This window comes from Dasypus novemcinctus, chromosome 16, assembly GCF_030445035.2.
Source record: "Dasypus novemcinctus isolate mDasNov1 chromosome 16, mDasNov1.1.hap2, whole genome shotgun sequence".
Lineage (NCBI taxonomy): Eukaryota > Metazoa > Chordata > Mammalia > Cingulata > Dasypodidae > Dasypus > Dasypus novemcinctus.
In genome coordinates this window covers 29608836-29623051 of record NC_080688.1, presented here as the reverse complement: position 1 = coordinate 29623051, position 14216 = coordinate 29608836, and the positions used below count along the sequence as shown (strand labels likewise).

At 41.0% G+C, this 14216-nt stretch overlaps 1 protein-coding gene across 18 annotated transcripts in view; it reads right to left on the bottom strand.

Moving 5' to 3' along the window:
• Positions 1 to 14216, bottom strand: part of EPB41L3 (erythrocyte membrane protein band 4.1 like 3) — a 259261-nt gene that overhangs the window by 175028 nt on the left and 70017 nt on the right. The gene's annotated exons all lie outside the window — the stretch shown is intronic.

The window sequence follows — 14216 nt, the reverse complement described above, 5'->3', positions numbered from 1 at the left end:
CTCTTTTCTAAATACCCCTACGCAGGCCTCCAGGAGCTCCCAGAATCATTAGGGAGGGAAAAAATGATTCACCAGAGCATTGCATTTACTATTGGGTGTCAAGGATAGGGAGGCGGGGGAAGCCTCAAACTTTAGAGATGCCAGAGACTGGTGGGCCTGGTCTAAGTGAGGCCTCTGGAAGGTGGGGATCTTGGCATGGGGGTTCTAGGGCAGGGAAACTTTTAGTAGATAGAGGGAGAAGGGTGTTTGACTAATTTGCCTGGAGCAGAGCGGTTTTTGTCAGGTTGTGTGAGAAAGATGGAAAAATGGTTATATATTACTACTGTAAAGTTTATAGACCTGTATTCTGTAGAAGACGTGCAGCTTTGGAAAAATTTGAGCAAGAAAGTGTACCTAACTAATGTTTTAGGAAAAAAATCTGGTCGCATTGCAAAGACTAGAATGGATTGACAAACAGCAAGGAGACAAAAGGAAGAAACCAAGTCCTGGTCTGAGCAAGGTCATGAGGGCCTGACCTGGCTCTTAAAGTAGCAGGTAATGGTGACAGTTCCATTGGATGATAGAAACTTGGGGATTATCTGCATTCATTTCCTATCAGGGCCACGTGAGTGCTAGAAACACATATACACATCTACAGCTGTGTGCCACATACATACATATACAGATAGTATGTAAAATCTCTGAAGAAAGGGTTCACTCTCCTTTAATGTGTGTAAACTAAAGAACTCTAAAAGTGGACTCGAATAAATCATATTGTTTACAATAAACACTAAGTTGGCATTATCATCAAGACAGACAGATGGTTTCACATTTTCATTCATTTTCTTGTGGTATTTTTGCTATTTTTTTGAAACTGGAAACAAACTGTTCTCTCTGGCTCAGGAATCATAGCCTTTCTGGTGATGGAGAAACATCACTGAGAATATGCTTACAACTAGTTCCCTAGTTTCTTGGAAGAAGGATATTAGAACACTAAGTTAGAAATACCTAGCTTAGTGTCATAATGTTCCATGAATTCAAAATTTGGATTAAAAACTACACTGCTGTGTAGTTCAGTAGTAAATTTGGGAAGCAATTATAATTGGACTTCACCAAGGCTGTGTGTGACATTTTTGTTGTTTTTCCAGGCACAAATATAGAGAAAAGAAATGCTAAAAAATAAAGTCAGCTGAGAGCAGCACAGAGCTCCCACAATAATTTGCCCACTTCTCTAATGACACTTCATTCAGGGTTGGTGATACCACACAGGATTCCCTCTTAGCCATCTCTGTCTCCCCACAGTGCCTCATTTGGTACATTGCAAGCCAAGCACTTAGCATTTTTGCTAAATGAATGAATGGACATGGAATAATGAACATGGAATGGAATAATCTGTCACTTTACTTTGAAGGTTCAATTTCCTCCCTATATAAAGTAAGGGATTACTCTAAAATCTCTATGGTTCAAAATACTAGGAGTCCATAAAATAAAAAGATGAGATCACATCTTAATACATGCTGAGTAAAAGTAATATTGAACATCTTACCATTGAACTCTCCTCAGGAATTAGAAATGAGCTCTCCTGATGGATAGGAGAAGAAATGTAACAAAATAAAATAGAAGGCAAAGTAACCATATAATTATAATTGGATTTGCTTTCTTTCCTAGATGACTAACTTCTCTCTGCATTCCTCACATTACCAAGAATAAAGCAACCCTTTACCCCTCAAAGACCTCCATTCTTGTCAATGTAAAACTCCTTGGCACTTTTTCACTATTACAGAAAAGTAGTTCTTGGGTCAGTTTTTCAGATTCCTCATTTGCAATACCGCACCACACTATATGCAGTCTTACACAAATAATGAAATAATCCATATAAAGTGAGCAAAGTTTCCATGCGTGCATCCAAGATCTTTTTGATCTCCACTCTCCACTACCATTCTAAGGTTTACTTTACCAGGCTAATCTTATATAGGAGCTCCCAGCTCCACTATGCATGACAACTGCAGATAGATCACCAAAAGCTAAAAAACATCAGAACCCGAGCTATGGAACAGATACAAGGGGCACAGTTTACTGCCGCTAAGAAATGCATATAACTTCATCTAAGATGAAGAAAGGAGAATTCTCAACGAACAGCCAGCCAGCCAGCATTAAGCTCCCTGGTACTCATTGGGCTCTCTTATCTAAATAGCAACAATAACTCCAACCTGGTACCCAAAGCAAGGATAGAATTTGCAGGGCTCATTGACAGCACCGAATCACGGGGAAGTCTCCAGAAAGAAATGACAGAGAATCTGTCCAGGGAATCTATTTGAATTTTGCCTCAAACATTAGGCTTGGGAAAAATAAGGAAAAGACCAAAACTTACAAAGGCTACTTTAATAGGCAGAGAACAATAAATTTCTCTTTGACAGTTTCAGACTACCCCATACCTAAAACATTGTGATAAACTATCTCCATATTCTTTAATCCTTTAAGTTAACTAATTTTTCACCTAAGCTGCCTTAGTAAAATGGTAGCAGCACTTGGAGTAACTAGTTGAGGACTGTTTCTCGCTCAGGATGATGTCAAGCTCTTGGATTGCATATTGAATCCCTAAAACCAGGACACAAAGTTTTCAGCCACAGTGTCACTGGGGACCACAAATAAGAGAAATGCAAGGAAGAGTGCATAATTCAAGAGCAACAAGCTATCCTGAAATAAAAATTCATTTAAGAGTTTCTAGGCTCTAAGAATAGTGTTGCATTTACAGCTCATTAAGGCTTCCAGATGCTCCCTTTATTCTGAGATTGTATATATCATTTCAGGGGTCTTTATACATTCAGAACACAGATGCAGAAAGAAATGGAAAACATCAGTAAGTACAAATGCAGCATAAAATATTCAAAAATATATATGTTTGAAAGGTAGCAAGTTTAGACATACTAATATGTCATTTTGAAAAAGCATCCCTATTCATCAGAATTCCATATTGGCCTCCTTTTCACTCTTCTTTCTTTTGTAAAAATATATTCCATAAAGGTAGAGCCAATATATATTATGTAAGTTTCAGTAAATTACAATATGCCCTTAATTAAAAATTTCTAATTTTCTCCTTTTTTTAAGAAAATTTTAGAAATAAGTCTTGGAATCTTTGACTATAATAATTTCTAACAATACAATCCAAATGTTATTCTAATCCTCAGTTCTCTATAATATTTAAATGCCCAATAAATCTATTCTCCCCAAAAGTGAAAGTAAAAATCCATTAAGAATATTTTATATTTGGTGTTTTTATATAAAATGGTGAAATACAAAGATTGGAAGTTGGTAATTTTTAGTATTACTAACTAAACTATTCACTATTCAACTCCCAAACTATTCACTATCTGAGACCACATTGGTATCCAAAACATAATTACCTATGGGGTTATGCCAAGACACTTAACATTGTAATCACTTTTCCCTCAAAAAGACATAAAATAAATGCCAGCAAGCCTCTACATCTCTTGTAAAGTTGTAGGCAATCCTTACCAGCTTTTATATTTCATACCAAGAGCTATCAATAAGAATTAACAGGAAAAAAAAGGGTTGTAAGACACATGCAGAAAGAAGTCTGGCTCAGCAACTTATTGGCTCCGTTCTCCAAGTTTACATTTTCCTCTTTAGGCACATGTATGATGGATGGTTAACATTATAAACTAAGAAACATATTGCAAATCTACTCTAAGAAAAATATCAGCTCTGCTTCTTCATTTGGTTCCTGTTTTCCAGCACTTTTCCCCCTCCCCAGTTGCCTCATTGTATATGCAGGTTCCAAGAGTGTACCAGCCAAAAATGTATTCCACTGGGAATTCCACCATTTACAGCAGGATCACTCAAATGCTTGTTAATAATGCATCTAGAATGTCTAGGTACCTTGAAATAAATGTTTTGCTCAAGAGACCAAAGCCATTTGAAAGAAACTTCTCCTTACTGACTGTTTCTGTCCAAGATTTTTATCAGTGACAGATCAGAAAATCCGAGGCTGGCCTATTTGGGGATGACACAAATCTGAGGATACCAGAGTTTCTCATACCAGGACCCACCCATATGTTTATAAGGCAATTTCTAAGTTGGATGTTTGTGTGCCACTAATCATCTTTAAAAATGATATAAGTATTCACACCATTTACAGCAAGATCACTCAAATGCTTGTTATTAATGCAAATGTCTGGGGTCCAGCCACAGACTAAGAAAATCAGAACCTCTGGGGCAGAGTCCAGAAAGCATTTTTAACAAGCTCCCTAGATGGTTCTAGATCCCACTAAGTTTTGAGAGCCACTCCTCTAGGTGACCACGGTCAACAGTAATCGCACAGGTGGCCAAGTATACTCTACAGACAGATATTTCATAGAAGCTGGAACAGAGAAGAGTGATGGAGAAGAGTGTCGCCCAGCAGCATAGCTGCGCTGAGCTGAAAACACCTACACAACTGTAAGTACACATTTTGCGAGAAGAGTTATTGCTTGGGTCGAGTCGTATGCAGCAGTTTTCAACAGCAGTTCATTAGCGTAAGCATAATGATAAATTACAATGAAAGAGTGTTCTGTTCCCAATTCCAGCAATAACTGGATTAGATGCCCATTTATTGAAGATGGCAATAACACGACGACTCTGACCTTAATTTCTAAGAGCACAAAGCATCTTTACAAAGCTGCCAAGGGATGTCCCATTAAAATGGGAACTAGAGGACCAATTGCTGGCTAAGTTTGAGATCTGTCTAGCCCACACCCAGAAAATACAGGCTTTAAATTATGATTAGCTTTTGTTGCAAACAACATATGCAGACAGGCATTTTCTGTCCTGATTAGTGAAAACTAAATTGCGGACCAAGTTCAATCAATAAATGGACAATAGGCTATATCTTTCTACTGTTCAGCACAACATCAGGAATTTTGTTTCAGCAAAACAATATCATTTGATAAGATTAAATTTATTGTATGAGTCCAGTATTTTTCATATCAAAATATAAGGTTACTTTGGTTATACAGTTGTATGAGACCTGTGTGCCTGAAGTTTAAAGCTGGTTTACATCTGTATGTATTTGTGCAACAAAAATAATTTAACACAACCTGGTAGGGCCACTTAAAAATATTTTCTTTCTTTAAAGAGATGTTCAAAGAATGAAATTTGAGCTCAGTAAAAATGATTGCCTTCTAATATAAGCTCTTCAGATAGAATGTTCAAGGAGACAACAGATGATATCATCAATAATGCTATTGGTGGGCATTTGGGAAAGATCCTGTCCAACTTGGAGATCACACTGTTTTCCAACTGTCTTCCACTCAGGAACTAGGGCTTGCCCACAATTTTACATTGTTTGAGGTAGCAGCTCAAAGAACAAAAGCATTATGGTATGCTGACATATGTCTGACCATGTGTCTGCATAGCCTGTGAAAGCTTTGTATTGTATGATGAGATTAATTTGTCATTGGTTGTGGCAGGTTGAATGCTGTATCACAACACATATGTTCTTAATCTTAATCCGTGTCCCTGTAGGTGTGAACTCATTGTCAACAGGACCTCTTGAAGATGTTATTACGGTGCAACCAACTGAATGAGTGGAGTCTTTGTACAAATTACTAAGGCCTCCTAAGAGAAAAAAGAGGTCACAGAAGCCAAAAGAAGAGGACATTGCTGTGTGACAGGAGACAGAAATACAAGCCCCAAAATTGCCAGCAGCCAGCACCATAACACTTCTGACTTTCAAGGGGAAGCAAGCCTTGCAAATACCTTGAGTTTACACTTCTTTAAACTTCAAATCATACGCCAATACATTCCAGTTGTGTAAGCCAAAACCAGGTAGTGATATTTGTGATAGTAGCTCTGGCAAACAAAGACACTGGTTCAGTGCTGTTTTCCCATAAATCTGATGAAAATTTCTATCTCCTTCTTCCCATCCCACATGTTTACTCTGACCTGTCAACTCTCATCTCCTCCATCCCACCTTCACTCTCTAGACATTTCTTTACCTCTGAGCCAAGCTTTATTGAGTTACCTCATACAGCTGCATGTGTTATTGTTTTTTTGAATCAAGGTATAAAGATTCTGAATGGAAAACCATGATCTTAACCTTTTCCTGAATTTTCCCCAGATGTCCCAATACCTGTTTCAAAGTTATTCCATACTTAACTCAATCAAACTGGCATCCACTTGCCATATTACATGCTTAAATGTGTCATTATGGCTCAATGGACACAGTGCTAAATAATATCTTAAAATCATCCTGAAGCCTTAGGCAAATTCCACCTTCTCTAGATATCAATATCACTTGAAGTATTCTTTCTATTTTCTGCTTTATTAGAATAGAGCAGTGGTTCTCAACCATGGCTGCACATTAGAATCACTTGGGGGAAGGTTCAGAAATTAGCAGCTGAAGTTAGTTATTATGGCTGGTTGGTAGACGCATGTGGGCTTATTATCTTTTTATACAATTCTCTCTACTTTGTGCATGTTTAAAATAGTTCACAGTAAAAATTTTAAAGTAAAAAAATATTTAAAATACTGATGCCTGAGCTCTATTCCAAACCAATTAAATCAGAATCTCTGGGGAGTAGGACGAGGGTAGCAGCAGCTTTATCAAAGTTCCCCAAGTAATTTTTTTTTCATTAAAAAAAAAACATTTTATTTTGAAATACTATCAAACATACAGGACAGTCACAAAAATAATTTAAACTCCATACAGAGAACTCCAACATATCCCTGTCTCCTCAGATACCCAGAGCCACCAATTTTAACAGTTTGCCACATGTGCCCTATCTTTCTGTTAGTCTGTCTGAATGTGTGTATCTAGCTACCTATCATCTATCTTCTGAACACTAGAATGTAGGCTGTATACAGCATACTCCTTGACCATTTAATGCTTCCATGTTTGTTTCCTAAGAACAAGGATATTCACTTATATAACCACCTTAAGTGCAATTATCAAGTTCAAGAAATTTAACATTGATATAAAGCTTCCAGACTTAATTCCAGTTTTCATATGTCTAAAAATGTCCTTTTGGGCTTTTTCTTTTCCATTATTAGACCCTGTCCAGGATTACATATTGCATTTAATTGTCATTGTCTCTCTAGTTTCTGGATTTGTTCTGTTTTGTGTTTTGTTTTGTTTGTAAATAAGTGATTCTTATGTGTAGGAAGAGTTAACAAACCCTGGACGAAAAGGAGACTAAAGCACAAAATTAAGTAAAATGTTAGGAATTCCTCAAAAGAGTGGGCCATAAAAATAATAACAACCACCTACCTATTCTACTCCAGAGAAGCCACTGGATCCACATAGGTATATTCATTTTCTTCTGTTAAGCTAGCTGCTTTTTGTTCATTTCCCCATTGAGTACATGTTGACTTGGCCTGCCTTCAGATTTGCTGATGCTCACACCCTTTAGGGGAACCTACTACTGTGCTGGTTGCTCATTTCATAGTAATGTGTCAATAAAACGCTGGTATATTTAACAACAGGCATAAAGAACTCATTACATGCAAAACACCATGACTACAATTTCAACAACTCTTCAAACACCAAAATGAAAAAAAAAAATTCATGATTTTATTCTAAGTCCCTGTTTGATGGAGAGAAGATACACCCTAAGGATTCTCTGAAGTGGCAAATGATAGAAGTTTCCAGCATGTACTTTTTGATGAGGCAGATAAAAATATTTGAAAATTGGCGGCAGACTTGGCCCAGTGGTTAGGGCATCTGTCTACCACATGGGAGGTCCGCAGTTCAAACCCCGGGCCTCCTTGACCCAGGTGGAGCTGGGCCATGTGCAGTGCTAATGCACGCAAGGAGTGCCCTGCCACGCAGAGGTGTCCCCCATGTAGGGGAGCCCCACGCGCAAGGAGTGTGCCCCGTAAGGAGGGCCGCCGAGCGCGAAAGAAAGTGCAGCCTGCCCAAGAATGGCGCTGCACACACGGAGAGCTGACACAACAAGATGACGCAACAAAAAGAAACACAGATTCCCATGCCGCTGATAACAGAAGCGGACAAAGAAGATGCAGCAAATAGACACAGAGAACAGACAACCGGGGTGGGAGGGAAGGGGAGAGAAATAAATAAATAAATAAATAAATCTTTAAAAAAATATTTGAAAATTTAGAGGGGTCTGTGGGAGATCATGTTCAAATAAATATAATCTTAAAATTTGATGAATTGGATCCAGGGATTTTCCCTCCACCCCCAACCTCAGGGTTGTTCAGGCTTTGGGAAACTTATCATGGCACCCATCTTAGGGATCATTATTTTCACAGCTAAGATTCACTGAGCATTTACCTTGTACTAGGTGCTGGTCTATGAGCATTACATAGAATAACTCATCCCCCACCCCTGCAAGGGAACCTACTACGAGATAGACCGCATCACTATACAGATTCAGTGGTGTGCCCAAGGTAAAGTATCTCCTGATCAGGAGTCCTAGGGCCTCTAATATACACGTGTAGGTGTAAGTAGGTATACATACATAAGTATACAGGCCTACTAGCATGTATAAATGCATGCATATATTCTCATATAGATACAAATCTATACATAAATAGATTTGGCTGAATCATATGAAATCACTGATGTTCAACTGCTTTTGACTTCCGAAACAGCAATTTTCAAAAAATAACGTACTGTGGTGGGAAATCACTTCATTCCTTATGAATGAAGAGAACCATTGACTTAAGGAAGGACTAGCTCTACTACTCTGGAGGCTAATTAGAAAACAAGAAGTCCTCTGAAAAGCCATTGCAGGGAGTGGAGGTGGCTCAGCCCACTGGGCACCTCCATTCCACATGGGAGGTCCCAGGTTCAGTTCCTGGTGCCTCCTGAAAATAAGACACTTACACAATGAACAGACACAGAGAGCTGACAGTGAGCGCAAACAAGGGGGTGGGAGAAATAAATAACTCTTGAAGAAAAAAAAAAGCCATTGCAAACCCTAATACAGAAACATTATTCAGGTTGTTTATGGTCTGAGAAGCTACTGAAAAAAGCTTACGGCAAATGCTAATGAAATAATGATTATGATTACTACAGTTAACATTTATTTGACTACTGCGTGCCATCCACTGTTTTAAGGGCTTCGTCTGGATATTATCTTTTCATTCCTCACAGTTCTGGGAAGGCAGAGCTGTTATTTTCCACAATTGACAGACAGTAAACCTGAGGCAACCGAGAAGCCAAGTCTCTCGTCCCAGGTGACCCAGGTAGTAAGCAGGGAAGCAGAGTTCACGTCAGATCCTGAGCTCTGTGCCACAGTGCTGATTTGCTGATTTGCCCCTAGACTTGGAATTTCCCGAAAAAGGGAGGCCGAAATTTAAAAAGCTGCACCACATATGGAATTCTTGTATAGATAAACAAGTTTATCTATACACTAAGTTTGAAGATGGCTCTGTTACTATTTAGACTTGGTTAGAAAGGCCAAGGGAGAATGCTCTAACCCACAAGTAAATCCTAGTGACTCTGCCGTCAAAATATGTCCAGAGCCCGACAACCTCACTGAACCCACTGCTTGCACTCGGGGGCGAGCCACCACCACCTCTCACCTGGTTTCCTGCAATGGCCTTGTCACATTTCTTTGCTGCCACCCCTGTACCCCTCTAGAAGTAACAGTGCACCTGGTAAAAATCTGTCAGATCCTGACATGCTCAAAGCCCCAAAGGTTCCCAGGACCAGCACCATCTGCCCCTTCAACCACTTTCTTGACCCCTCCTTCCACGCTCCCAGGCGCCTTCAGTCGGGCCCTTCAGCCTCCTCACAGTTGCTCAAACAACTCCCAGCCCCGGTATCAGCATCAGCTCTTCCCTGTGATGTGGAAACACCCTCACCTCCTTCAGGTCTCTGCTCACAGCTGGCCTTCTCGAAGAGGCCACCCAGGAAACCTTATTAAACTTGGGGCTGGGCTGCCCCTGCTCTCCTACCCCTCCCCCCTTATCTGATTCTACTCTATTTTCTTTTGCATCAGTTCTTATCATCTGCCCTACCACGTACATCCCTTAGGGCAGTCTCTACAATTTTGGATATAAGCCCTACAAAGATAGGAGTCTGGGGTACCCATCCACCTAGAACAGTGTCTGCCATATACAAAAGGCATCCACTAAATGTTGAATGAAGGAATGAAAAAAAAGAAAAAAAGCAGCAGGGATTATCAATTAGGGGACCCTGTGGGGAGGGCATCTAGAGAGAAAGTTCAGAGTAGAAGAGTTAGATTGCCCAGGATTGGAATTAGATACAAGGAGATATAAGAGGGAACAGTGCACATAGGATAAAAATGTGTCTGTAGTTACATGAGACCTTTTTTCTCCAGGTCCAATGATGGAACTTGTTTGGGAAAAATCTCTCGACCCCCCCTAAAAGGTCCCCCATCCTTACTCCTGAACTAAGCCAAATAACTACTAGGGGCTTCCCTTCCGCCACCTACCCAGGGATGAAAGGAAACAATGGTGAAACCAGCCCCTCCCCAAAATGCTCTATTTCCTCATGGATTTAATGAACACGTCTTCTAAAGACCAAAGAAAATGTGGCAGGGTCCAAGTAGGAGCTGCTTCATTCACTGCACAAACAGTGGACACGACCACTGCTGTGCAAAATGTCAGATCATCTGAAGCAGAAGGGTCCAGGCTAATATTATTTTTCATATCAATGGTTGCCATGGTGATACTCATAAAGACTGAGCAATGATCAAGCAGTGAATACTTTAAAGAGGTTGTTGGAGGAAAGAAGTCACAACCCACCCTTCATCATCACAAATCACTCTCTTCCCATTTGGTCCCACTAAATGGCTCACCTCCTTGATTGCACTTGGCATGCCCATGAAGGATGAGTTTTCAATTCTATGAGTTCAAGCTTCAAGGCTGTGCTGTGTTTTTCCATCTGCATTAAGGTTTCATTCAGTGATTCACGGTGCCTTTTCAAACATCGTGAGGTCATTCCTTCATCTGCCAAGGATGTCTCTGTGTTCCCAGCTTCTGGGGATCTGGAGACCCCCAGATCCCCAGAGGCTGGGGTGCCAAGTTCTAAGGCCTCTCACACCCTAATTACCTTCTGTGGGAGGGGGAGTGGTGGCTGCATCTATTGACCACTGCCTTCTTTATGCAATGGCCAGACTTCAAACACATTTTCAGAGATAGAGGGCTAGGTAGAATGCTCTTAACCACTACCCCAATGCCTGCTGCTCGAATGTAAGTTCTGTGAGAGAGCAGGTCTGTCTTATTCATTTGTATCATCTGTTATTAACAGCTTCATACATTAGACATAAAAGAAACTCTAAAAAGTCCTAAGCACCACATTCTAGAGAGTATAGCGAATGACACCTCCAATCCCCAGGTACGCAAGTTATGACAACATACTGTCCCCTCCACCCCATTCTCAAATCTGTTACCAAGTCCTTCACCTTTTACCTCCAATAATCTCCAGAATCTGTCCCACCCCTCCACCCCCATCAGCTTTCACCTGGGGCTACTGCAATTGTCCCTTATCAGGTCCCTCCCACAGTGGGTGAGCGTTTGGGGACACAATGGTGATAACATCACCTATGCTTAGAACATTGTCCTTGGGACAAGGACAGCCCTTAACTCAGCCTGTATGGACTGAGTGCCCTCTCACTCATCCTGCTCCCTTGCTCTGCTCCAGGAGACCCACCACCTTTCCAGTCCTCTTTCAGCATCCCTAACTAGGTCATGCAGCTTTGTTAAGGACTCTGCTAGCCAGAGTACCTCTGCTTTCCAGTTCGGCCACCAACTGCTGCAGCTCTGCATTTGCATGCGTGATGATCTGAGGAATGGCTATCTCCCTACCCTAGATGCAAGTCCCAGTCAGGGCCCAGGCTTGCTCCAGCTCACCACTGTGTCCCAGCCAGCACACTGCCTGACACGCAGGAGGCACTTAATGAATATTTATGAGAAATGACTGCGGTAGGACTGTCATCATTGGAAGTGGTCCGATACATAATAGTTAGGTGTCAGACAGCACAGGTGGCAGCCAGTGGCTAACGACTTCTGCCAGAGGCAAAGGAAGAAAGCAAGCAAATAAACATCAACAGGCTTTTTGGATCTTGGATGTTTAAGCAGTTCTCACAAGGGACAACCAAGTATTTATCCACATCATTTACAAACATTGACTGAGCATCTAATCTGTGTAGAGGACAAGCCAGAGCTGCTGATGGCACTTTATCTTCCAGGAACCAAACCTTGTCATTTCCTCCGGAAGTGCAGCTGGAGTAGGAACATTTGGCATCGTAACTGCTGCCACTACGGGAGGAAGCAGCACACAATCTCAGAGCATCAGCTTCTGAACTGCCAGACTGATTCATATTTACTCTCTGAATGCCCATGATTAACCCATTTGAAGAAATTAAAGGCCAGAAAAATGAGAAAGAAATAAGGGAAGCAACTGTGGCGCAACTAGTTGGGGGCCCACCTACTACTCGGGAAGTCCCAGGTTCATTTCCCAGAGCCTCCTGAAGAAGACAAGCAAGACAGCAAGTTGGCACAGCAAAATGACACAACGAGATGATACAACGAGGAAACACAATGAGAGACACAACAAGCTGAGAGCTGAGGTGGCTCACCATTGGGTACCTCCCTCCCACGTGGGAGGTTCCGGGTTCCGTTCCTGGTGCCTCCCAAAAAGAAGATGAGCACACAACAAATAGACACAGAGAGCAGACAGCAAATGTAAACCATGAGAAGGTGGAAGAAATAAACAAAATAAATCTTAAAAAAAAAGAGAAAAAACAGAGAAATCATGGCAGACAATGGGTATCTTTATCTGCCCATGGACTCGCATGGTGGACAGGGCAGGGCTTTGCAGTCAGTAGACCTGCCTTCAGAACCTGGAATCGCCACCACTGCTGAGTCCTTGGTTCTGGCTGCGTTGCCTCATCTCTTTTGATGCTTTTTCATTTCAAAGCCGAGTGACTCAACCTGCTTCAAGGATCATTGAGAGGATTCAATGAAATAATTCATGTAAACAGCACTTCGTAAATTTTAAAATGTCATACAATGGTGTGTTGCAATTATGACAAGGGCTCACAATAATACTTGTAGGCCACCCCTCCTGGCGAGTGCAGCCAAGGAGCTCCCCAAGAGCAGCTTCCCTCCTTCTATCTCATTTCTGTGGACACAGCAAGGCAGGACCCAAGCAGGGACGCCTTTGGAAAGCCAGCTGCTCTGACAAAGTGAAGGAGGCTGGCTTTCGACCCTTGGGAGGTGTGCTGAACTTACCAACCCACTTAGAGGAGCTGGGAAGCAGCAGCCAGGAACCATTAATGGCTTTCCCACAGGGCCTGCTGAGTTGGTTACATAGCCTGAAGCTAAAGGGGTGAGTGAAGGAAATAGCATCTGCTAGGAGATAACCGGGCTCGGCTTTTTAAATAAACATTTAAGAATACATATATCAACATGTGCCCTTCCTAATATGGTTCTCCCCTCCCCCAGCCTTGCAGTCGTGGCTCAAAGCATTTTCAAAGCACTCATTTGAAAAGTTCTCTCAAGAGCACACGCCTCACTATTTTGGAATCACTGCAAAAATTGAAAATATCCACGTTTTAAAACGTGATTAGTGTTTTAAAAAGACTTCATATTGGGCTAATGAATAAGGAGATTTAGTTTGGGTAGGCCCATTCAACATCAAAAATACTGTCTTCACTATAATCTAACTCAACTGGATTCTTACAAGAGTTTAGTGTTTAGTGAGTTTAGTGAGCTTGCTCAGAAAGGAATTCAAAAAGTAATTCCAAGAACCGTCTCTACTAACAATTAAAAGTATCATTTATTGGGTACTTACTATGTGCCAGGCACTCTGAAAGTGCTTTACATACACTATCACTAAAGTTTCAGGAAAGCTATGAGTCTATTTGTATTCTCTGTATGCCTGTGATTAATCCATTAATCCATAATGGGCATCTCATTATGGATGAGAAATCCAAAGTTAAAAGGTTGGGTGACTTGGCCAAGGTCACAATCAGGCAGAAAGCATAAGTGCATATATCTATACTTAAATATCTCCCTTCTCTCCAAGAAGGCAACACTCCTTTGAATATATGCCCTCCGATATATTTGGTAAGAAACAACAACAATCTTATTATTTAATGTTTCAGCTCCTCAATCAATGCCAAACAGAACACTGGGTAGATGTGCAGTATTATCCCAGAATGGGACCCAAACCACTGAGAACAGGGTTTTGCAAATGTACATATCTATCCAATCCCATGGGAAGCATTATGAGACCCTTT